Here is a 23,173-nt window from a genome sequence, read left to right on the forward strand (position 1 = left end):
GTAGTTGATGTGTAGCTGATTAAGACAGCTTGTCTTTTTGCCTCACCAATTTTTACCCATTTTCCCAAAGGTAACCACTATCCTAGCTTCTAACACCTTTGATTACTTTTTACCTGGTTTGCACTTCAAATAAATAAAATCATCCAGTATGTATTCTTTTGTATCTGGTTTCTTACATTCAGCTTGGTATTTGTGAGGTTCATCCATGCTGTTGTTCATATAACAGTAATCCATTCAGTTTTATTGCTATGTAGCATTTCATTGGAGAAGGATATGGCAACCCACTCCAGTGTTCTTGCCTGGAGAATCCCAGGGACGGGGGAGCCTGGTGGGCTGCTATCTATGGGGTCGCACAGAGTCGGACACGACTGACGCGACTTAGCAGCAGCAGCAGCAGCAGCATTTCATTGTAATGAAATACAATTCACTTATCAATTCTAGTGTTAATGGTCATTTAGGTTATTTCTGGTACTTGACTATTATTGATAATACTTCTATGAATATTTTTGTACATGTCCATTCAATTTAAGATATTGGAATGAAATTGCTGAATACAGAGAAGATTAGTTTTAGGAGATACTGCTAAACAATTTTCCAAAGAGAAAGTGAATTTACAGTCCCATATGGAGTTCTTGGAGAAGGCAATGGCAAGCCACTCCAGCACTCTTGCCTGGAAAATCCCATGGGAGGAGCCTGGTAGGCTGCAGTCCATGGGGTCGCTAAGAGTCAGACACGACTGAGTGGCTTCACTTTCACTTTTCACTTTCATGCATTGGAGAAGGAAATGGCAACCCACTCCAGTGTTCTTGCCTGGAGAATCCCAGAGACGGGGGAGCCTGGTGGGCTGCTGCCTATAGGGTCGCACAGAGTCGGACACGACTGAAGCGATTTAGCAGCAGCAGCAGCAGCAGCATGGAATTCTTAATCCTCACCAACACTTGACTTCTTCAGTCTGCTTCATTTTAACCATCCTAGTGTGTGTGGATCTGTGTGTGTTGTGAGAGACAGTTTGTAGAATTGATATTTAATTTCTTATTTGCAAATAGTTTACAAAATGAAACTGGTTTGAGACATCCATCAAGTCCACTAATCTATCATAGTTAACAGAAATTTTACTGAACCTAATCATCTTGATCATTAAAAATATCATTAACTACTTAAATGTTTTTTCATTGTTTGCTTTGTTTCTGTTTTACAGCTTTAACACATCAACATAAAATTAAGAAAGAGACAATTTTGAATAAAATCACAATCTGCTTTACTCAACTAGATATAAATTTTAGCATTTTATAAAATGTTTTGGTGTTTAAGAGTAAGCATTCTTCACAAAATGCTATTCATTTAAAGAACAATAGCCAATGGGAAAACTTTGCAAAGGCAGATTTCTTTTTCTCATTTTTGATGTATGGGGCTGCATTTTATTGTTGTTTATTTCATTTTCTGTTTCATGCTTTTGATTCTTTCTGGCTTTTACTTGCTCCTGCCCTCCTGTGGCTAACTAAACATGTTTTAGAATTCCATTTTGATTTCTCTGTAGTGTTTTGGAGTACATCACTTGTGTAACTTTTCATTGTTTGCTCTAGGCACTATATTTTGCATATAACGCACATATATATTTATACATATATAATCAAAGTCTTCTAGCACTGACACATTTCCAGTTTGAGAAGTGGAGAAATCTGCCTCCCTTATGTTCCTTTACCCTTCCCATTTATAGTATGTTTGTCTGGCCTTTATTCCACATACACTGAGAACTACATTAAGAATTGTTATAATTTTTCCTCAAATGTCAAACAGAAGTGAGGAAACTCAGGAGAAGGAAAGTGTATTGTATTTACCCATAATCCATTCTTTAAAAAATTTTTTTTATTATTTTATTTTTTAGAAAAAATTTTTTAAATGTTTATTTATTTGGTTGCTCTGAGTCTTAGTTGAGGCATGCAAGATCTATCTTCATTGCAGCACCCAGGATATTTTAGTTGCAGCACATGAGAACTCTAAGTTAAGCCTGTGGGATCTAGTTCCCTGACCAGGGATGGAACCAGACTCCCTGCTTTGGGAGCTCAGAGTCTTAGCCACTGGACCACCAGGGAAGTCCCGACAATTTGTTCTTATCATGTTCAGGATTCCTTCTTTTATCACTACCTCCTGTCTGGAGAACTTTATCAAACATTCTTTTAGGGTAGATCTTTTTAAAGCTGCGCTTCCCTTGTAGCTCAGTTGGTAAAGAATCCGCCTGCAGTGCAGGAGTCTGCCTCCAATGCAGGAGACTCGAGTTCGATTCCTGGGTTGGGAAGATCCCCTGGAGAAGAAAAAGGCAGCCCGCTCCAGTATTCTTGCCTGGGAAATCCCATGCACAGAGGAGCTTGACAGGCTACAGTCCTTGGGGTCCCAAGTGTCGGACATGCCTGAGCAAGTAAACCACAAAGCTCCACTCCCTTTCTCATCTTCTGGCACTCAGATGCCATGAATGTTAGGTCTTTTGTTATAGCTCCATATGTCTCTGAGGGCCCTGTATTTTGTTGTTTATTTTGTTTCATTTTTCTGGTCTATTTATCTCTACTGTTCAGATTGAATAGTTTCTACTGTTTTATTTTAATCCCTTTTATTGGGGTATGATTGACATGCAGAAAGCTGTAGACAGTTAATATATACAACTTGATGTGAATTTCTATTGTTTTATCTTCAAGTTTACCTTGAAGTTTATTTTCAGGTTACCTGTCTCTGCATTCTGTGACTGAGCTTGTTTATTGAGTCTTTAAATTTCAGTCATTGTGTTTTTTAGTTCTAAAAATTTCACTCAGTTTTTCTATCTTCTGTTTCTTGGCTGAGACTTTCTATTTTTTTCATTTGTTTCAAGCATGTTTGTAATTGCTTAGTAAAACAATGCAGCTCAGGGAAGTTCAGTAGTTACTTTCAATCCTCGCCAGAAATTTTGAACTTTTGTATCATATCAGTGTTAGCGTCTGTTAATGGCCTTTCTCATTCAGAGACCTTCCTGGTTCTTTGGAAGGTGAGGGATTTTGTCTTCATGTGATTGAAACCTGGATATTTGGAGACATTGTAAGACTCAGGATCTTAAAGTTTGTGTTTCAGTAATCTATAAAGATTCCATAATTCAGCTCCTTTTGACTGGACCCACAGAAACCAGTGGGGCACACTCCAGTCCCATCTGCTTTGTGAAACTCCTTCTCTTTCTTCAAGTTTCCTCCAGTCCTTAAATGTAAGAGAGAGACACTGACTGAAAGACTGAGCGAAAGCTACGGCAGCAACCCAGATACTGAATATAGCAAGGCTTGATTTCTGATTTTTTAAAGAAAAGGTTAATATGAAGAGAAGCACTGCTACTTCTTTCGTGACATGTACACTATCTTGTGAACTCCCTGAGGCGTCCTCACTGCCAGCACTTTGGCGCTTACACCACAAATAGTGGGTAACTTGTAAATGCCTTTGAGCAGGACTTATGTATTAAAATCTATCCTGATAGCAGTAAGGAGGGCAGATCAGAATAAAGCAAGGAAGTGACTATGAGAGACAATTACAGTGCAGCTAGCCAAGTTCTCAGTAGGCTTGACAGGACTTGGTAAATAAGGTGGGATGTCCAGGCACTCGGGTGGATGAACCTCTGAGCAGAGCAGAGTTAGTAGGGTTGAGAAAAGTGATGACACCTTTAGTGACACCTGATGACTTAGAATCCTGTCCCTCTTTGTACAAAACATAGCTTCCAGGCCATATCTCTGCCTTAAGGAAATTTCAAAGTTCTTTTCCTAAAGCATTTAAGAAAACACAGCCGGGCTTCCCTGGTGGTCCAGTGGTTAGGAATCCGCCTTGCAATGCAGAGGGTACCAGTTCCATTGCTGGTCTGGGAAGACCCCCACATGCTTGAGGCAACTAAGCCCATGCACCATGACTAGTAAGCCCACACTCTGAAGCCTGCGAGCCATGACTCCTGAAGCCCATGTGCCCCAGAGCCTGTGCCCCACAGCAAGAGAAGCCGCCACTATGAGAAGCCTGCACATTGTGACAAGGGAGTAGCCCCCACTCACCTCAACTAGAGAAGTCCGCACAGAACAACAAAGGCTCAGCACAGCCAAAAGTAAGTGAATATTTTTTTTTTTTAAAGAAAACAAGCCAATCCAGCTGGACTGTCCTAGACAGGTACATTTTGTGTGGACAATAATGCCAGGGACCCCCATGTGACTGATGTGTGCCTTTAGGAACAACCTCTAAAAATAAGCATGCCCTTTTTTAAAATGCAACAACTAGGGGGGAATAAAAGTCTTATACTGCAAATCACATCATTCCTGCTGCTGCTGCTAAGGCACTTCAGTTGTGTCCAACTCAGTGTGACCCCGTGGACAGCAGCCCACCAGGCTCCCCCGTCCCTGGGATTCTCCAGGCAAGAACACTGGAGTGGGTTGCCATTTCCTTCTCCAATGCACGAAAGTGAAAAGTGAAAGTCAAGTCCCTCAGTCATGTCTGACTCTTAGCGACCCCATGGACTGCAGCCTACCAGACTTCTCCATCCATGGGATTTTCCTAGGCAGCCTAAATCAGTAAATTATAGCATTAATGTGGACAGTAGTTTGCTAATGTAGGTTTTGGTAAACACCGTAATGTTTGCTGGCTGGGGTTAAAGAGCAGAAGTATATATTTTGTGATGGTGTACTTTTAAGCCCCCCTGGAAAACACATCTGTTTGGAATCTGAACTTTATATGAACCTCCTTTTCTCACAGAAGAATTAGGAGGAAGAGAATTGGTATCGTCACTAACTCTTTTTCATAAGTTACTCAATATCCTCCATTCATTCCTTTTTCTGTCTTCCTCTGGGGGTCCTAGGAACAGAGGGAATACAGCAAACAGGGATAGACATGGAAGTAAAGAAGAAAAAAAGGAAGATTTAGTAGGACAGCATCATGGGAAGAATAAGAAAAGAATGGGAAACTGTAAGTCAAGAAGAAAACCTCAAGAACCAATTCAGTTCGCCTAGACCTTTTAAGAGGTTTACCATGTGTCTAACAGTACAATACAGACGATAAATTTAGCACCAGTGGGTAGACATTATGGAAGTAGATGTCAGTTCAAAATAAACAATCTTCTCATCTATGGAGTTATTCAAAAACAGAAAGAACTGTCCTGTATCATAGTGTGTGTGTGTGTGTGTGTGTGTGTGTGTGTGTGCTCAGTCACATTCAACTGTTTTTGACCCCAAGGACTGTAGCCTGCCAGCTCCTCTGTCCATCGAATTTTCTAGACAAGAATACTGGAGCAGGTTGCCATTTCCTTCTCCAGAGGATCTTGCTGACCCAGGAATCAAACCTGTGTCTCTTACATCTCCTGCATTGGCAGGCAGATTCTTTTACCACTACACCACCTAGAAAACCCACGTATCATAGTGAGGTGCATATAACTTAAGTATGAAAAGGGGAGTGTTTCAGAGGAGACCATTATATTGGATGCGAGTTGACTATTTGACCTCTAAGTAGGAAACCTTTTCTAGCAGAAGAAACTGAGCATAGTTTCTGTTCAAAATAGAGCTTCTATCAATCACCGTGCCCTTCCATGGTTAAAGAGCTGAAATTAGAGATGCTAGCCTCATCATTTCTCCTGGTCTCTTCTGCCTATACCATTAACACAAAAAATGGAAGAAATATGGAAGAGGTGCAGAGAGGTCCAGAGAGGCAAGAAGCTTCCAGAGATGAGCCAACTGGAGTCCTCAAAGGATAACTGTGAAAAGGCCATTTCAGTTCAGTTGCTCAGTCATGTACAACTCTTTGTGACCCCATAGAGTGCAGCATGCCAGGCGTCCCTGTACATCACCAACTCCCAGAGCTTGATCAAACTCATGTCCATTGACTCAGTGATGCCATCCAACCATCTCATCCTCTGTCGTCCCCTTCCCCTCCTGCCTTCAATCTTTCCCAGCATCAGGGTCTTTTCCAATGAGTCAGTTCTTCACATCAGGTGGCCAAAGTATTGGAGCTTCAGTTTCAGCGTCAGTCCTTCCAATGAATATTCAGGACTGATTTCCTTTAGGATGGACTGGTTGGATCTCCTTGCAGTCCAAGGGCGTCTCAAGTCTTCTCCAACACCACAGTTCAAAAGCATCAATTCTTCGGCATTTGGCTTTCTTTATAGTCCAACTCTCACATCCATATGTGACTAACAGAAAAACCATAGCTTTGACTAGATGGACTTTTGTTGGCAAAGTAATGTCTCTGCTTTTTAATATGCTATCTAGCTTGGTCATGGCTTTCCTTCCAAGGAGCAAGCGCCTTTTAATTTCATAGCTGCAGTCACCATCTGCAGTGATTTTGGAGCCCCCCAAAATAAAAGTCTGTCACTGTTTCCATTGTTTCCCCATCTATTTGCCATGAAGTGATGGGACCAGATGCCATGATCTTTGTTTTCTGAATGTTGAGTTTTAAGTCAACTTTTTCACTCTCTTCTTTCACTTTCATCAAGAGGTTCTTTAGTTCTTCGCTTTCTGCCATTAGGGTGGTATCATCTGCATATCTGAGGTTATTGATATTTCTCCCAGCAATCTTGATTCCAGCTTGTGCTTCATCCAGCCCAGCATTTCTCATGATGTACTCTGCATATAAGTTAAATAAGCAGGGTGACAATATACAGCCTTGATGTACTCCTTTCCCAATTTGGAACCAGTCTGTTGTTCCATGTCCAGTTCTAACTGTTGCTTCTTGACCTGCATACAGATTTCTCAAGAAGCATGTCAGGCGGTCTGGTATTCACATCTCTTTAAGAATTTTCCACAGTTTGTTGTGATCCACACAGTCAAAGGCTTTGGCATAGTCAATAAAGCAGAAGTAGATATTTTTTTGGAATTCTCTTGCTGTTTTGATGATCCAGAGAATGTTGGCAATTTGATTTCTGGTTCCTCTGCCCTTTCTAAATCCAGCTTGAACACCTGGAAATTCATGATTCATATACTGTTGAAGCCTGGCTTGGAGAATTTTGAGCATTACTTTGCTAGCATGTGAGATGAGTGCAATTGTGCGGCTGTTTAAACATTCTTTAGCATTGTCTTTCTTTGGTATTGGAATAAAAACTGACCTTTTCCAGGGTCAGGGACAAGAAAAGAAAGACCTCTCTAAGACCTCTTGACTTATTGCTTAATCAGTTGTGTGGATATATTTGAGAGTGCCCTTTTATAGAATACCCAGAGCTTAAAGATCATGGAGTTTGGTTTCTAGGAATTATCTGTAAACAGTACTTCCTTGGTGATCCAGTAGCTAAGACTCTGTGCTCCCAATTCAGGGGGCTCAGGTTCAATCCCTGTTCAGGGAACTAGATCTCATATGCTGCAACTAAGACCCACTGCAGCCAAATAAATAGATATGTGTATATATATATTTTTAAAAGTTTGGATAATGTCATGAGGATGGGGGCCTCATAATAGGATTAGTGCCTTTATACAATGAAACACCAGAGAATTTTTTTTCTCTGTACACACACATACACACTGAGGAAAAAGTGTGTAAGCATGAAGTGAGTAGGCAGCTATCTGCAAGCCAGAAAGAGAACTCTCAGCAGAACCCAACCATGATGGCACCCTGATCTTGAACCTCCTCTAGCTCCCAGAACTGGGAGAAAATACATTTCGGTTGTTTAAGCTACTCAGTTTATGGCATTTTGTATGGCAGCCTGAGCTAACTGATACAGGTCAGTACTATTACTAATCCTTTTCACATGAAGAAACTGAGCAATGGAGAGGTATCTCGCTCAAGACAGGACACTAGTGACTTGAAGAGCTAGGATCCAAATCCAGGCAGGCTGTGTCCAGAGCCTTTACTCTTTACCACACTCACCTACTACCAACTTGTAATATCAGTACATGTGTACTTACCACCTTTAGTGTACCAAGTCATTTCAAGAACTGGTTTAATTATTCTTCACAACAGTGTCCTATTTTTGTAGATGAGCAAATTGGCAGACTAAGCGAAACAGCCAAGGAGAAAACTCCAGGGATCAAGAGAACCAAGAATAGATTAAATGCAGCTAGTAATTTTCTGAACTGAGATTGTATGAATGTCATGAGATCATGTATATCCACCAGCTAGAATGATGCCTGATATAAAAGAGATCTAAATCCATTTTTTAAAATATTTATTTATTTGGCTGTATCGGGTCATTGTTGCAGCACAGGGATTCTTCAACTGTGGTGTGCAGCATGTGGGATCTCAGTTCCCTGACCAGGGATCCAACCAGAGTCCCCTGCATTGGAAGGCAGATTCTTAACCACTGGACCACCAGGGAAGTCCCTAAAATCCATTACTGAATATCAAATAAATGGATCAAAATGTGATTTGAAGCCCCAAACTCATAGCAATGCTAGGTAGTTCAGTTCAGTTCAGTCGCTCAGTCGTGTCCAACTCTTTGCGACCCCATGGACTGCAGCATGCCAGGCTTCCCTGTCCATCACCAACTCCCAGAGCTTGATCAAACTCATGTCCATTGAGTCAGTGATGCCATCCAACCAGCTCATCCTCTGTCGTCCCCTTCCCCTCCTGCCTTCAATCTTTCCCAGCATCAGGGTCTTTTCCAATGAGTCAGTTCTTCACATCAGGTGGCCAAAGTATTGGAGCTTCAGTTTCAGCGTCAGTCCTTCCAATGAATATTCAGGACTGATTTCCTTTAGGATGGACTGGTTGGATCTCCTTGCAGTCCAAGGGCGTCTCAAGTCTTCTCCAACACCACAGTTCAAAAGCATCAATTCTTCGGCATTTGGCTTTCTTTATAGTCCAACTCTCACATCCATATGTGACTAACAGAAAAACCATAGCTTTGACTAGATGGACTTTTGTTGGCAAAGTAATGTCTCTGCTTTTTAATATGCTATCTAGCTTGGTCATGGCTTTCCTTCCAAGGAGCAAGCGCCTTTTAATTTCATAGCTGCAGTCACCATCTGCAGTGATTTTGGAGCCCCCCAAAATAAAAGTCTGTCACTGTTTCCATTGTTTCCCCATCTATTTGCCATGAAGTGATGGGACCAGATGCCATGATCTTTGTTTTCTGAATGTTGAGTTTTAAGTCAACTTTTTCACTCTCTTCTTTCACTTTCATCAAGAGGTTCTTTAGTTCTTCGCTTTCTGCCATTAGGGTGGTATCATCTGCATATCTGAGGTTATTGATATTTCTCCCAGCAATCTTGATTCCAGCTTGTGCTTCATCCAGCCCAGCATTTCTCATGATGTACTCTGCATATAAGTTAAATAAGCAGGGTGACAATATACAGCCTTGATGTACTCCTTTCCCAATTTGGAACCAGTCTGTTGTTCCATGTCCAGTTCTAACTGTTGCTTCTTGACCTGCATACAGATTTCTCAAGAAGCATGTCAGGCGGTCTGGTATTCACATCTCTTTAAGAATTTTCCACAGTTTGTTGTGATCCACACAGTCAAAGGCTTTGGCATAGTCAATAAAGCAGAAGTAGATATTTTTTTGGAATTCTCTTGCTGTTTTGATGATCCAGAGAATGTTGGCAATTTGATTTCTGGTTCCTCTGCCCTTTCTAAATCCAGCTTGAACACCTGGAAATTCATGATTCATATACTGTTGAAGCCTGGCTTGGAGAATTTTGAGCATTACTTTGCTAGCATGTGAGATGAGTGCAATTGTGCGGCTGTTTAAACATTCTTTAGCATTGTCTTTCTTTGGTATTGGAATAAAAACTGACCTTTTCCAGGGTCAGGGACAAGAAAAGAAAGACCTCTCTAAGACCTCTTGACTTATTGCTTAATCAGTTGTGTGGATATATTTGAGAGTGCCCTTTTATAGAATACCCAGAGCTTAAAGATCATGGAGTTTGGTTTCTAGGAATTATCTGTAAACAGTACTTCCTTGGTGATCCAGTAGCTAAGACTCTGTGCTCCCAATTCAGGGGGCTCAGGTTCAATCCCTGTTCAGGGAACTAGATCTCATATGCTGCAACTAAGACCCACTGCAGCCAAATAAATAGATATGTGTATATATATATTTTTAAAAGTTTGGATAATGTCATGAGGATGGGGGCCTCATAATAGGATTAGTGCCTTTATACAATGAAACACCAGAGAATTTTTTTTCTCTGTACACACACATACACACTGAGGAAAAAGTGTGTAAGCATGAAGTGAGTAGGCAGCTATCTGCAAGCCAGAAAGAGAACTCTCAGCAGAACCCAACCATGATGGCACCCTGATCTTGAACCTCCTCTAGCTCCCAGAACTGGGAGAAAATACATTTCGGTTGTTTAAGCTACTCAGTTTATGGCATTTTGTATGGCAGCCTGAGCTAACTGATACAGGTCAGTACTATTACTAATCCTTTTCACATGAAGAAACTGAGCAATGGAGAGGTATCTCGCTCAAGACAGGACACTAGTGACTTGAAGAGCTAGGATCCAAATCCAGGCAGGCTGTGTCCAGAGCCTTTACTCTTTACCACACTCACCTACTACCAACTTGTAATATCAGTACATGTGTACTTACCACCTTTAGTGTACCAAGTCATTTCAAGAACTGGTTTAATTATTCTTCACAACAGTGTCCTATTTTTGTAGATGAGCAAATTGGCAGACTAAGCGAAACAGCCAAGGAGAAAACTCCAGGGATCAAGAGAACCAAGAATAGATTAAATGCAGCTAGTAATTTTCTGAACTGAGATTGTATGAATGTCATGAGATCATGTATATCCACCAGCTAGAATGATGCCTGATATAAAAGAGATCTAAATCCATTTTTTAAAATATTTATTTATTTGGCTGTATCGGGTCATTGTTGCAGCACAGGGATTCTTCAACTGTGGTGTGCAGCATGTGGGATCTCAGTTCCCTGACCAGGGATCCAACCAGAGTCCCCTGCATTGGAAGGCAGATTCTTAACCACTGGACCACCAGGGAAGTCCCTAAAATCCATTACTGAATATCAAATAAATGGATCAAAATGTGATTTGAAGCCCCAAACTCATAGCAATGCTAGGTAGTTCAGTTCAGTTCAGTCGCTCAGTCGTGTCCAACTCTTTGCGACCCCATGGACTGCAGCATGCCAGGCTTCCCTGTCCATCACCAACTCCCAGAGCTTGATCAAACTCATGTCCATTGAGTCAGTGATGCCATCCAACCAGCTCATCCTCTGTCGTCCCCTTCTCCTCCTGACTTCAATCTTTCCCAACATCAGGGTCTTTTCCAATGAGTCAGTTCTTCACATCAGGTGACTGAAGTATTGGAGTTTCAGCTTCAGCATCAATCCTTCCAATGAATATTCAGGACTGATTTCCTTTAGGATAGACTGGTTGGATCTCCTTGCTTTCCAAGGGATTCTCAAGAGTCTTCTCCAACACCACAGTTCAAAAGCATCAATTCTTTGGTGCTCAGCTTTCTTTATGTCCAGCTCTGACATCCATACATGACTACTGGAAAAACCATAGCTTTGACTAAACAGACCTTTCTTGGCAAAGTAACATCTTTGAATAAACTTTTATTCCTAACCATGAGTTTATTTATTAACTTATTGACTGTTTTATAGTTTATTTAACAATTATGTAGAGGGGTTGACTGTGGATCAAGCACACAGTTCTATTTGTTATCCTTTTACAATTGGTGTTCCCTGAGACAGTTCACTTTGAAATACCTTGCCACTGGATATACTGGTACTTGAAATTCATCTTAAGTAGGTAAGATGCATCTTTGAGATTCAAGAGAAAGAGAGAGAAAAGCATAGGTCCAAGAGAGGAGAAAGATTTACACCATTAATCAAAGCATGGTTTAAAATAATAGAATCAATAAATACAAAAGTTCATTTCTCAACAAATCTTCTCATCATTTTTTGTCTGATTAATTTAGTTTCTTCTGCTCCATCTGTTTTTTCTTCATGAGAATTAGTATTTTGGGTGGGAAATTATAGGAGTATAATGAAAAGTAGTTCCATAAATAATTCTTCTGATAAAAGAGTTGTATTAACTTTATTCCAGCCCCACACCTAAATCTGGGAGGCAATGAATCTTTCCCAGCATCACTGTAGCCTCTTTCTTCTAAATCTTGTTCTAAATCCCATTCTGAAGAGGCATTCCTTACGTGGCCTGATCTGTTTATTTACTTTCATCCAAGCATATCTGGCTTGGGGGACCCTATAGTGTGGTGCATCACTTAATTGCAATATGAGATTTTGCACTGGTATTTTATTTCACCTAATGATGTTTGTAGATGGACTGTTTTGCTTTTTGAGTTATGTAGATATCATGGAATTGTACCACCCACAGTGTCCCAAATTCCAACATGCACAGATGCTCAATAAATTGAACACCACCATCTATAGAGAAGTAATTAGCCAGCATCACGTTGCATTGGATTCATTTTACTGCTCTCTGATCTACCCTTAAATTGTTGACTTTTCTGTACATCATGAGTTAAAGCTATTTTTCAAATTTGGATACTTCTTTTTTCTTCTTTTTTAGAGCAATACTCTAGCTTACCTGCCTAGAGAAGAAATGGGCACTTAAAAGATCAGCCATATTTTCAAAAATAGATGAAGTAAAAACAGAACAACAAATCATACATGCAGTTGATTTCTGTTGCTAGGATGTTTCAGCCTTTCTGACTAACCCATGCTGTCTGCAGAGAGAAATAGGACCTTTGAGAGAACCATTGAAAACTGTAAAGTCAAATGCCAATTGGACAAGTAAATAGCCAGTCTTACCAAAAAAGAGGGTCCAAAATTTCTGTATCTAGAAAAGACTTCTGTGTCACAAAACACCTTTCAGAACAGGTGCAGAAAGCTGCCAAACTTGGTAAGACCATTTGGCTAACTAGTGAGTGTGTTGAGTGTTAGGAATAATAATAATAACATTAGCATTATATAGTATTCTGTTCCTTTTTGAGCACACTGAGAGACAGAAAATGTAAGTCATCTGGCTCAGGGCACATGCCAAACAGTGGAAGATCTGAGTCTTGAACTTAAGCAGTTTGCCTCAAGCCTTTGATCTTAACAAATACACTCTGCTGCTCCTTCTGTGAAAATCAGGATTTCAGAGTGGCAGAGACTGGAGTTATTAAAATAACACTGTTTTAGCATGAACCATATGAAAGTGCCAATATCTGAAGGCTTTTGACTTAACAAATCTGTAGTTTTATATTGTTCAGCCTCATAGTAAGTAAAACAAATGACTAAGCACATACTTGGAAGACTTCTGCTCCAGACTTCTGTGTTCTGGGCTGTATCTGGAGTCTGAGCGATTTGACGGCAGTGAGAGAGAATCTGGAAAGCAGAGCTATTATCCAAGTACCTTTGCTAATCTTGATTAGTCAATTCATATCCATGGGCCTCAGTCTTTTCATCTGTAAAATGAGTGAATCTCAGATTTTTTTTTTTTAGACTTCAGTCCACTTTGTCCAAAAACAACCTATGTCTCATTTGTCCCAATCACTCTCAATTTCCAGTGGTAAACAAAGCTGCTGGGGGATGAAGAATGTGACTGTAAAAACAAATCGTGGGAGTGGGGAGGATTATGTTTACATATGCTTTAGCAAGGGGGATATGTTTATCCCTGTTTAAAGATGATTTATCTTTGAGTATACATGTATCTTGCAGCCTAAGGATTGGGAAATATTAGACCAAAATACATTTAATGCAAATGTTTTATCACTAAGCGTTAACAAAATTGAAAATAGAAGAGATACTGATAAAACTATATAATTAAAAGCAAGAGTAGTACTAAATCACAATAATGACATACTCAAGAAAACATTGAGGATGCAGTGACTTTTTCAAAAAAAGCAATTTGCCCTACAATTTCAGAATTTCCATCTCTGCCTCTGCAGTAGAGCTGTATGACATAACCACATGGCAGCTAGCCCTCCTGGAGGAATGCCAAACTAAAGTGCTTAATAAACTCTCGTAATGCACTAATTTGAGTACTAAATTAATGGTCCTTAATAATTCACTCAGCAGTTACTGGTCAGCAGCTCTTGGTAGAATGTGAAAATGAATACATACGAAATTGCAAGTGAACCAAAGAGAGTACTTATGTGGCATAATTGTTATGACCTCATCTTTCCTTCCTAACTCCAGTCAACCAATGTTGATAGCCCTAACCCTAACCCTAATCCTAACACTAACCCTTTTGAAGCCCCAGTTCACAATAAGAAACCCCCTGGAGAAGGAAATGGCAACCTACTCCAGTATTCTTGCCTGGAGAACTCCATGGACAGAGGAGCCTGGTGGGCCTTGAGGAGATTTGGGGTCGCTAAGAGTCAGACACGACTGAGCAACTAACACTTTTTACTTTTACTTTAAAACTCAGGATGCACATATACAAAGTCACCCCCTTACATTGGTGCAGTTTGAGCCCTACGCCACAGTACCAGGACAATCAGGGGACTAGAGGTCCATACCTGGGCCAAATTCTGTGCACCCTTGGGATGCCCTACAAGTGTGTGTATGACAAATATACATAAATCTATTAATACAGATACATAACCACACACAGGTACCCACAGTTAGAAAACTGAAATTTAGATTTTTATGAAACAACACTCTTACTATGTGCAATACCCTTTGATATGTCCGAAAGTGTGAAAGTGAAAATTGCTCAGTAGTGTCCGACTCTTTGCGACCCCATGGACTATATAGTCCCTGGGATTCCCCAGGCCAGAATACTGGAGCAGGTAGCCTTTCCTTTCTCCAGGGGATTTTCCCAGTGCAGGAATTGAACCCAGCTCTCCTGCATTGCAGGCAGATTCTTTACCAGCTGAGCCACGAGGGAAGCCCAAGAATACTGGAGTGGGTAGCCTATCCCTTCTCCAGTGGATCTTTCCAACCCAGGAATCGAACCAGGGTCTCCTGCATTGCAGGCGGATCTTTACCAACTGAGCTGTGAGGGAAGCCATTGATATATCTACTCTTTTTTAAAAGAAAAATATTGATCATGATATATTAAGTTGATTTCACAACTCCATGAAGGGTTGTGATTTGCAATTTGAAAACTCCTACTGTTACAGAATGCTGTCCAGATATGAGTTCACCTCCACAGGAATTGTAGGAGCTTCTTATTCTTCTGTCTTAGAGACACAGAAATGAGATCCTCTCTCTTTAAAAACAAACAAATAAAGGCACATTTGGAATTTCCTTGGATGATTGGGTCTGAAACTGTGAATTGTAAGAAAGAGATAAGGAAACTGGATAGTTAGCCTGAAGGAAAGAAGTGATGGCAGTGGAAGGGGAGAAAGGAGCTGAGAGAGTAAACAGCAGGTCCCCAAAGTCTGAGTAGCTCCCAGGGTAACCAGATGTTGGAGGGACTAGGCATTTATCTGTGACTCCCAGGAATGAATAGTTACCCAGTCAGCCAGAGTATTTATTGAGTACCAGCTACTTACCAGCTTCTGTTCTAAAGACGGCAAGTAGAAAAATAATAGCAACTCCAGTCAGGTTATCTTTATGCAGAGAAATTCTACTTTTCTAATAATGTGAATATGGTATGTATGCCTGATGGCTATAAAACAAATCTGTAGAGATAACGATCAACAGTATCGAGAGATACTATTTTGTGACTCACATAGGCCCTTGTTTACCAAGGTTGCCATTTGATGTCAATTTCTTAATAGTTAAGCATTCACTTCCTTGTACAAAGTGGTTCAGTTATAGAGAAGCAGATGCCCTCAGAAGGTGAGCTGCAAGCTTACCAACTCCGCCAAAACTTGTCCCAAGGCCGCCTGTCCCCCATTCTGCTCCCCAGATGAAACATGAAACTGTCAAGGAGCTTCCAAATGAACTTTTTAAAAGCCCTTTTTAGAATTCTAGCTTTAGAAAAACTTTTCCCAAGAAAAATCATTAAGCTTTCCTTTTATTTTAGATGATTCAGTTTGCAGAAAAGCACACACGATAATGAATGCATGGTGTGGCGTGGCATTAGTCGCTCAGTCATGTCTGACTCTTGGCGACCCCACGGACTGTAGCCTGCCAGGCTCCTCTGGCCATGGAATTCTCCTGGCAAGGATACTGGAGTGGGTTACCATTTCCTACTCCAAATGAATAAATTAGTCTTCTCAGTTTCTCACCAGTCGTGAGAAACGACTTTACTGCCTTTGGACTCTCAGCAGCCTCTTTTAAACTCGGAAGTAAATCCATTAGAAGTTGTGATCCCCCATCAATTCGCTGTATTGAAACCTCAATGTTAAAGCTCATTGGCGGTGATTTGTGTGGGCTTATTATTAATATATTGAAGCTACAGCAAGACATATTTTGGCTCAATATAAAATGAATTTTCTAAGTGTAAGAGCTACCTTGGTAGGTAAGAAGTTCCCCAGTGGGTGAGACGTTCAATAATAGTTGAAAGTCACCTGATAATCTGGTTGGACTAAGAGGAGAGATGTAACACAAAATTATTCCTTAGCTCTCTACCAATCTTAAGATTGTTGTTGTTGCTTAGTCGCTTAATCATGTCTGACTCTTTGCAACACCATAGACTGCAGTCCTCCAGGCTCCTCTGCCTTTCACTATCTCCCAGAGTTTGCTCAAATTCATGTCCATTGAGTCAATGGTGTTACCTAACCATCTCATTCTTTGCTACCCCCTTCTCCTTTTGCCTTCAGTCGTTCCCAGCATCAGGGTCTTTTCCTGAGACAGACTGTTTCAATTAAGTGGTGACTTCACCAGAAAAGAACTTTCTATAGCTGCCTTCTGAAATCATATCCCAAAATGAAAAATTATTTTCTCCTTAAGTGATGTATTTTAAAAGAATTGGGTAGGTCTAAATTAATCAGTAAATATCATTTGGTCTCTCTGACCATAGAGCTACAGTCCAGAAAAATCATATGATTAATAAGTTACTACTAATAACAACAATAATGACTGCCAATAATTTCAAATAAAAAATACTAATAACAGCAGTAATTGTTCTTAAATAGCTAACATTTACTGACTATTGTGTGACAAACGCTGCACTAAGTACTTTAATGACACTAATTTAGTGATTACCTAGTAACTATAACTCTTATTTTCATTGAGTGAATAAGAAAATTTCATATGTTGTGAAGATTATATAACTCAGAGAGGCGCTCAGATGAGACAGAACCATACTGTCAAGCCACTGAGTATACTAACTCTAGAGAATTAACTCATAACCACTAGCCTATATATAATAAAAATTATTTAGGTGTTTCTGACCCTTATTAGTAGGTTTTGTCATCTAAATTATTTGGGAAAATCATATACATCATAGCTTAAACATCCAATCTTAAAATTTGAAATACTGTATCACAAATTTTCAACAATGGGGCAATGTTATGTAATTTATAGTATACCTACGCAGTCAAGTTTTAAAGAATCATTAAAATGCCCTGGACAAGGAGCTATTAAAACACAGGAAAATGTGTGCACTTACAGCATTTGAAATAGTAAGGCACAAATTTTTTTGTGCGGTGTGATCTCAACTTCGTGAAAAACATTCATAGAAGGAAATAACCATAAGTTTGATTGACCTATTTTGTTCTATCTTTTCTCTTCCTTTTTTCTATAATGAATCTGTGTCATTTCTGCAATTTAAGAAAAGTTTGTTTTGTTTTATTTGGCGTTCTAAAAAGCAGTTTAATTCTCAGACACAAGTTGCATGGCTTCTGATCTGACATTATATATATAAATGATATAAAGTATCATGCTCTCTTTTTTTAATGAAGATATATTTAAATCTATTTAAAATCCTAAAAGATGATGCTGTTAAAGTCCTGCAGTCAATATGTTAGCAAATTTGGAAAACTCGGCAGTGGCCACAGGATTGGAAAAGGTCAGTTTTCATTCCAATCCCAAAGAAAGGCAATGCCAAAGAATGTTCAAACGGCTGCACAATTGCACTCATTTCACATGCTACCTAGGTAATACTTAAAATCCTTCAACCTAGGCTTCAACAGTACATAAACTGAAAACTTCCAGATGTACAAGCTGGATTTAGAGAAGGCAGAGGAACCAAAGACCAAATTGCCCACATCTACTGGATCATAGGAAAAGCAAGGGAATTCCAGGAAAATATCTGCTTCTGCTTCATTGACTATGATAAAGCCTTTGACTGTGTGGATCACAACAAACTCTGGAAAATTCTCAAAGAGAAGGGGATACCAAACCACTTTTACCTGCCTCCTGAGAAACTTGTATGTAGGTCAAGAAGAAACAGAACTGGACATGGAATAACCGACTGGTTCAAAATTGGGAAAGGAGTACGTCAAGGCTATATGTTGTCACCCTGCTTATTTAACTTCTTTGCAGAGTACATCATGAGAAATGCTGGGCTGGAAGAAGCACAAGCTGGAATCAAGATTGCCAGGAGAAATATCAATAACCTCAGATATGCAGATGACACCACCCTTATGGCAGAAAATGAAGAGGAACTAAAGAGCCTCTTGATGAAAGTGAAAGAAGAGAGTGAAAAAGCCGGCTTAAAACTCAACATTCAGAAAACTAAGATCATGGCATCTCGTTGTGTCACTTCATGGCAAATAGATGGAGGAAAAAATGGAAACAGTGACAAACTATATTTTCTCCAAAATCACTGCAGACAGTGGCTGCAGACATAAAATTAAAAGATGCTTGCTCCTTGGAAGGAAAGCAGTGACAAACCTAGACAGCATGTTAAAAAGGAGAGACTTTGCTGACAAAGGTCCGTATTGTCAAAGCTATGGTTTTTCCAGTAGTCACGTACAGATGTGAGAATTGGACCATAAAGAAGGCTGAGTACCAAAGAATCGATGCTTTTGAATTGTGGTGCTGGAGAAGACTCTTGAGAGCCCCTTGCACAGCAAGGAGATCAAATCAGTCAATCCTAAAGGAAATCAACCCTGAATATTCATTGGAAGGACTGATGCTGAAGCTGAAGCTCCAATACTTTGGCTACCTGATACAAAGAGCCATCTCATTGGAAAAGGCCATGATGCTGAGGAAGTTTGAAGGCAATAGGAGAAGGGGACAATAGAAGATGAGATAGTTGGATGGCATCACCAAGTCAATGGACATGAGTCTGAGCAAGCTCTGGGAGATAATGAAGGACAGGGAAGCCTGGCAGGCTACAGTCCATGGGGTGGCAAAGAGTTGGAAATGACTTAGTGACTGAACAACAAATATTTAAATATTCATATGTTCATTTAGCAGTAAGTGAATCTGTGTAGAAATGGGCAACTTAGCTTCACTGCAAATAATTCACCCAGTTATTAAGGTACATAAAGTTTGCTGATTCTACTTTGCCCAGAATGGAGTATGAAGGCTCACAAGCTCCACAGAATTGACTCTTGCTGAGTTCCTTTATCAGTATCATTAAGAAGGATGATCCTGTAATTTTCAGCTCATAGAGAATTGTGAAGACTGGTTGGGCTGGTTTAAAGGACTTAATGCAAAGTGATGTGCTATATAATCGATTTTGACAAGTCCTTCTAAGTGTAAACTGTCCCTAGGCCCCAGGTTGTCATGCCCAACTTCTGGGGCTAAGGAAGAGTAATTCCTGTACGAGGAAGCATGATTAGTGTGGGAAGGACTGGGGTGTTTCTTTTTCAGGAAGGCTTGGGCTGTCTGTGCCATGCAGATGTTGTTATTGTTTGACATATATTTTTGGATAACTCTACCTACCTTTGTTGTAGATTCATTAATTGTCACATAAATGCCCCATGAAACTTATGTCTAATAAGATCCCCTTTCCTTTTCTGGCTTTGGATTTGAATGGAAATTACCCAGCATTAGACTTTGCCTTCCCTTGTGGCTCAGCTGGTCAAGAATTCACCTGCAATGTGGAAGACTTGGTTCGATCTGGGTTGGGAAGATCCCGTGGAGAAGGGCAAGGCTACCCATTCCAGTATTCTGGCCTAGAGAACTGCATGGACCGTGGGGTCGCAAAGAGTCGGACACGACTGAGCGACTTTGACTTTCCCTTTCAGACTTTGTATTTAGAATCACTTTCAGAATATTTTTGTTTTTGCTACCCCACATGGCATGTGGGATCTCAGTTCCGTGTGCCTGCAGTGAAAGCTCAGATTCCTAACCACTGAACCACCAAGGAAGTCCCCAATTAACTGTTAATTTTACCCTTTACAGCATTCAGTGAACAGGACTAGGCCAAAACTTCAGGAGAATTCAAGCCTTCTAACTTTGCCTGCTATGCAGTTGATGCACAAGAAAGATATGCTTATACATCCCTCTCCTGGGTGGAAATATTCCTAACCTATCGTTGTCTCCAATAATTTATTCAGAGATCTTCACAGTATAGTTACCTGGCAGCTAGCTACCTATCTAGAAGTTACAACGGTTATCCTTATATCGTAGAAGGAAAGAACCAAAATCAGGGCAACAGTGTTCTACTCACCTTGATTTATACCTGGGCAAAGTAACTCTGTAGTACTACTTTGCCATCATGGATATATAAGCCCTGAAGTCCCCGTTCAGTTCAGTTTTAAAGTGGAGGAACCAGACAGGCTCCCAGAAACTAAATCTGTTTGTGGAGGAGGAGTCTGTGATTCAGGCTTAACCCAAGGGTGTTGCCTTTATGACATAGGTCATTACCGAAAGTAGGGTAGGGATGGCTTCTTGCCCAAGAGCTGTCAGATGTGTTGTTCATGGATTTGTGCTGAGTCTTTCATGATTCAGTAGAACCAGGCCATTAGAAATGCTACACTGGGTCTTAACGGTGTGTGCATGGTCAGTCACTCAGTCATGACCGGGTCTTTGTGCCCCAGTGGACTAAAAACCCCTCTGAACATGGCATGTCCCAGGCAAGAATGCTGGCCATTTCCTTCTCCAGGAGATCTTCCCAACCCAGAGATTGATCCCACATCTCCTGCATTGGCAGATAGATTCTTTACCACTGAGCCACCTGGGAAGCCCCTTAATAGTGATACCTACAGCAAAACAAGGACCCAAAATATTTCAGGCCCATGTGAGAACTACTGGAATAAGAGGTGTGTAGAAGGTGCTGTGAGAATAGCGGGGTGGTCATTAATTCAGTCTGTGACGTTCAGGAGGATTCCCAGTGGTGGCAGTGTTTGAAGGTGTGTTAGAAGAATGAATGGAGTCGGTGGACAAAAAGGAAGGAAGTCTGTGCAAAGTCACTAGTTCCCCAGAAAGAAGACAGTGAAAAGAGAGGCTCTCAGGAGAGCAAGTCTGTGGAAGGAGTGGCTTGCTTCACTAAGATGTGAGCTTTATGCTGTAGTGGATGAGGTGCCAAGCAAAAGACTTTAATGAAGGAGAGATGACAGGGGTTGACCATTTTAGAAAGAGCTCTGTGACAGCTGGTGTGGCTAGTTCATTGACAGAAGGCAAGATGAGAGGGAGGGAACCAGTTTGGAGAGAAGCTCATTCATGTCAATGACAGTGGTAACAAAGAGGGGCACACAGACGTTCCAGAGAGATGGTTCGGAGGTAGGACTGCGGGGATTGAGTCATATCTCATTAGATAAGGAATCAAGGTTTGAGGCTGATGTTTATAACATGTTATGACATGAAGGAAAATGTCCTCTGAAATCCATGATTGTGTCTGAAATCTCGAAACTATAGTATGAGACCTACTGTGTAATAGGTTTGTGGCATCTGACATAGGTATGAAATTTTTAACTTTCCAGAGCACTTCCTTTTGCTTGATCTCATTAAATATGCATTTTGACAGATGAGAAGACCAAGTGTAAGTGATGTGACTAAAAGCATTCCATTGGAATTGGCTGGGGTGAGACTAGAATCAAGTCTCCAGGCTCCCTAGTCTTGAGCTTTAAATCAAATCTCGAATCTGATAGTCTTGCATTCTGTGCCCCTTACCCTTTTTTTCTCTTTTGCATAGAAGATACTAGAATTAGAAAGACTTTTTGACTCAAGGAGGAGGCTGGAAGTTTTGGAAAAGCCACAAAGAAATCTTGGGAGCTTTTAGGGAGGACGAGGCAGCCAGCGGATGGAAAAAGGGCAGCAAGTGACAGTGAGCATTCCAGGCCTTCCAGATGTCAGTGTTTTCTTTGCTCAGAGTACAAATGTATCCTGTAGTGTTAGTTTTGCTGTAAACCTCATCCCTGCAAACCAGATGAGCCCTGGGAAGTGGGGAATGGAAGTGGGGAGGGACCACTGCTAATGGCTAAGAACAATAGGGACAGTAGCCTCTACTCAGGATGGTCCTTGAGTCCCTCAAGTCTGTTTGGAGGGTCCTGTGTGGCCTATTAATGAGCATTATGCTCAAAATTGGTCCCCACACAATCTCAAACAGGGAATAAGTAGATTTGTTGATCACGGTGGGTGAGATTGTCTATGCAGAGGCTATAGAATAAACTCATTCAAAACTAGTACAGCCACTATGGAGAACAGTGTGGAGATGCCTTAAAAAACTGGAAATAGAACTGCCATATGACCCAGCAATCCCACTGTTGGGCATACACACCTAGGAAACCAGAATTGAAAGAGACACATGTACCCCAGTGTTCACTGCAGCACTGTTTACAATAGCTAGGACATGGCGGCAACCTAGATGTCCATCAGCACATGAATGCATAAGGAAGTTGTCGTACATATACACAATGGAAAGTTACTCAGGTATGAAAAGAACCCATCTGAGTCAGTTCTAATGACGTGGATGAAACTGGAGCCTATTGTACAGAGTGAAGTAAGTCAGAGAGAGAAACACCAATAGAGTATTTCAGTTCAGTTCAGTCACTCAGTCGTGTCCGACTCTTTGAAACCCCATGGACTGCAGCATACCAGGCTTCCCTGCCCTTCATTTTAATGCATATATATAGAATTTAGAAAGATGGTAATGATGAACCTATATGCAAGACAGCAAAAGAGACACAGATGTAAAGAACAGACTTTTGGACTATATGGGAGAAGGCCAGGGTGGCATGATTTGAGAGAATAGCATTGAAACATATATATTACTATGTAAAACAGATGACCAGTACAAGTTCGATGTGTGAAGCAGAACACTCCAAGCTGGTGCTCTGGGACAACCCAGAGGGATGGGGTGGGGAGGGAGGTGGGAGTGGGGTTCAGGATGGGGGGATACATGTACACCCATGGCTGATTCATGTCCATGTATGGCAAAAACCACAATGATATTGTAAAGTAATTAGCCTCCAATTAAAATAAATAATTAATTTTAAAAAGAATAAATTCATTCAATACATACACAACCATGTGTAAGATAGTTAGTAGGAACCTGCTCTATAGTACAAAG

General features: G+C 40.7%; 1 protein-coding gene across 32 annotated transcripts in view; it reads left to right on the forward strand.

The window, feature by feature from the left end:
• The window catches only part of DLG2 (discs large MAGUK scaffold protein 2), a 2,352,634-nt gene that overhangs the window by 2,057,366 nt on the left and 272,095 nt on the right, over positions 1-23,173 (forward strand). The window lies entirely within an intron of this gene.

Source organism: Bubalus bubalis, chromosome 5, assembly GCF_019923935.1.
Source record: "Bubalus bubalis isolate 160015118507 breed Murrah chromosome 5, NDDB_SH_1, whole genome shotgun sequence".
NCBI classification, from domain to species: Eukaryota; Metazoa; Chordata; class Mammalia; order Artiodactyla; family Bovidae; genus Bubalus; species Bubalus bubalis.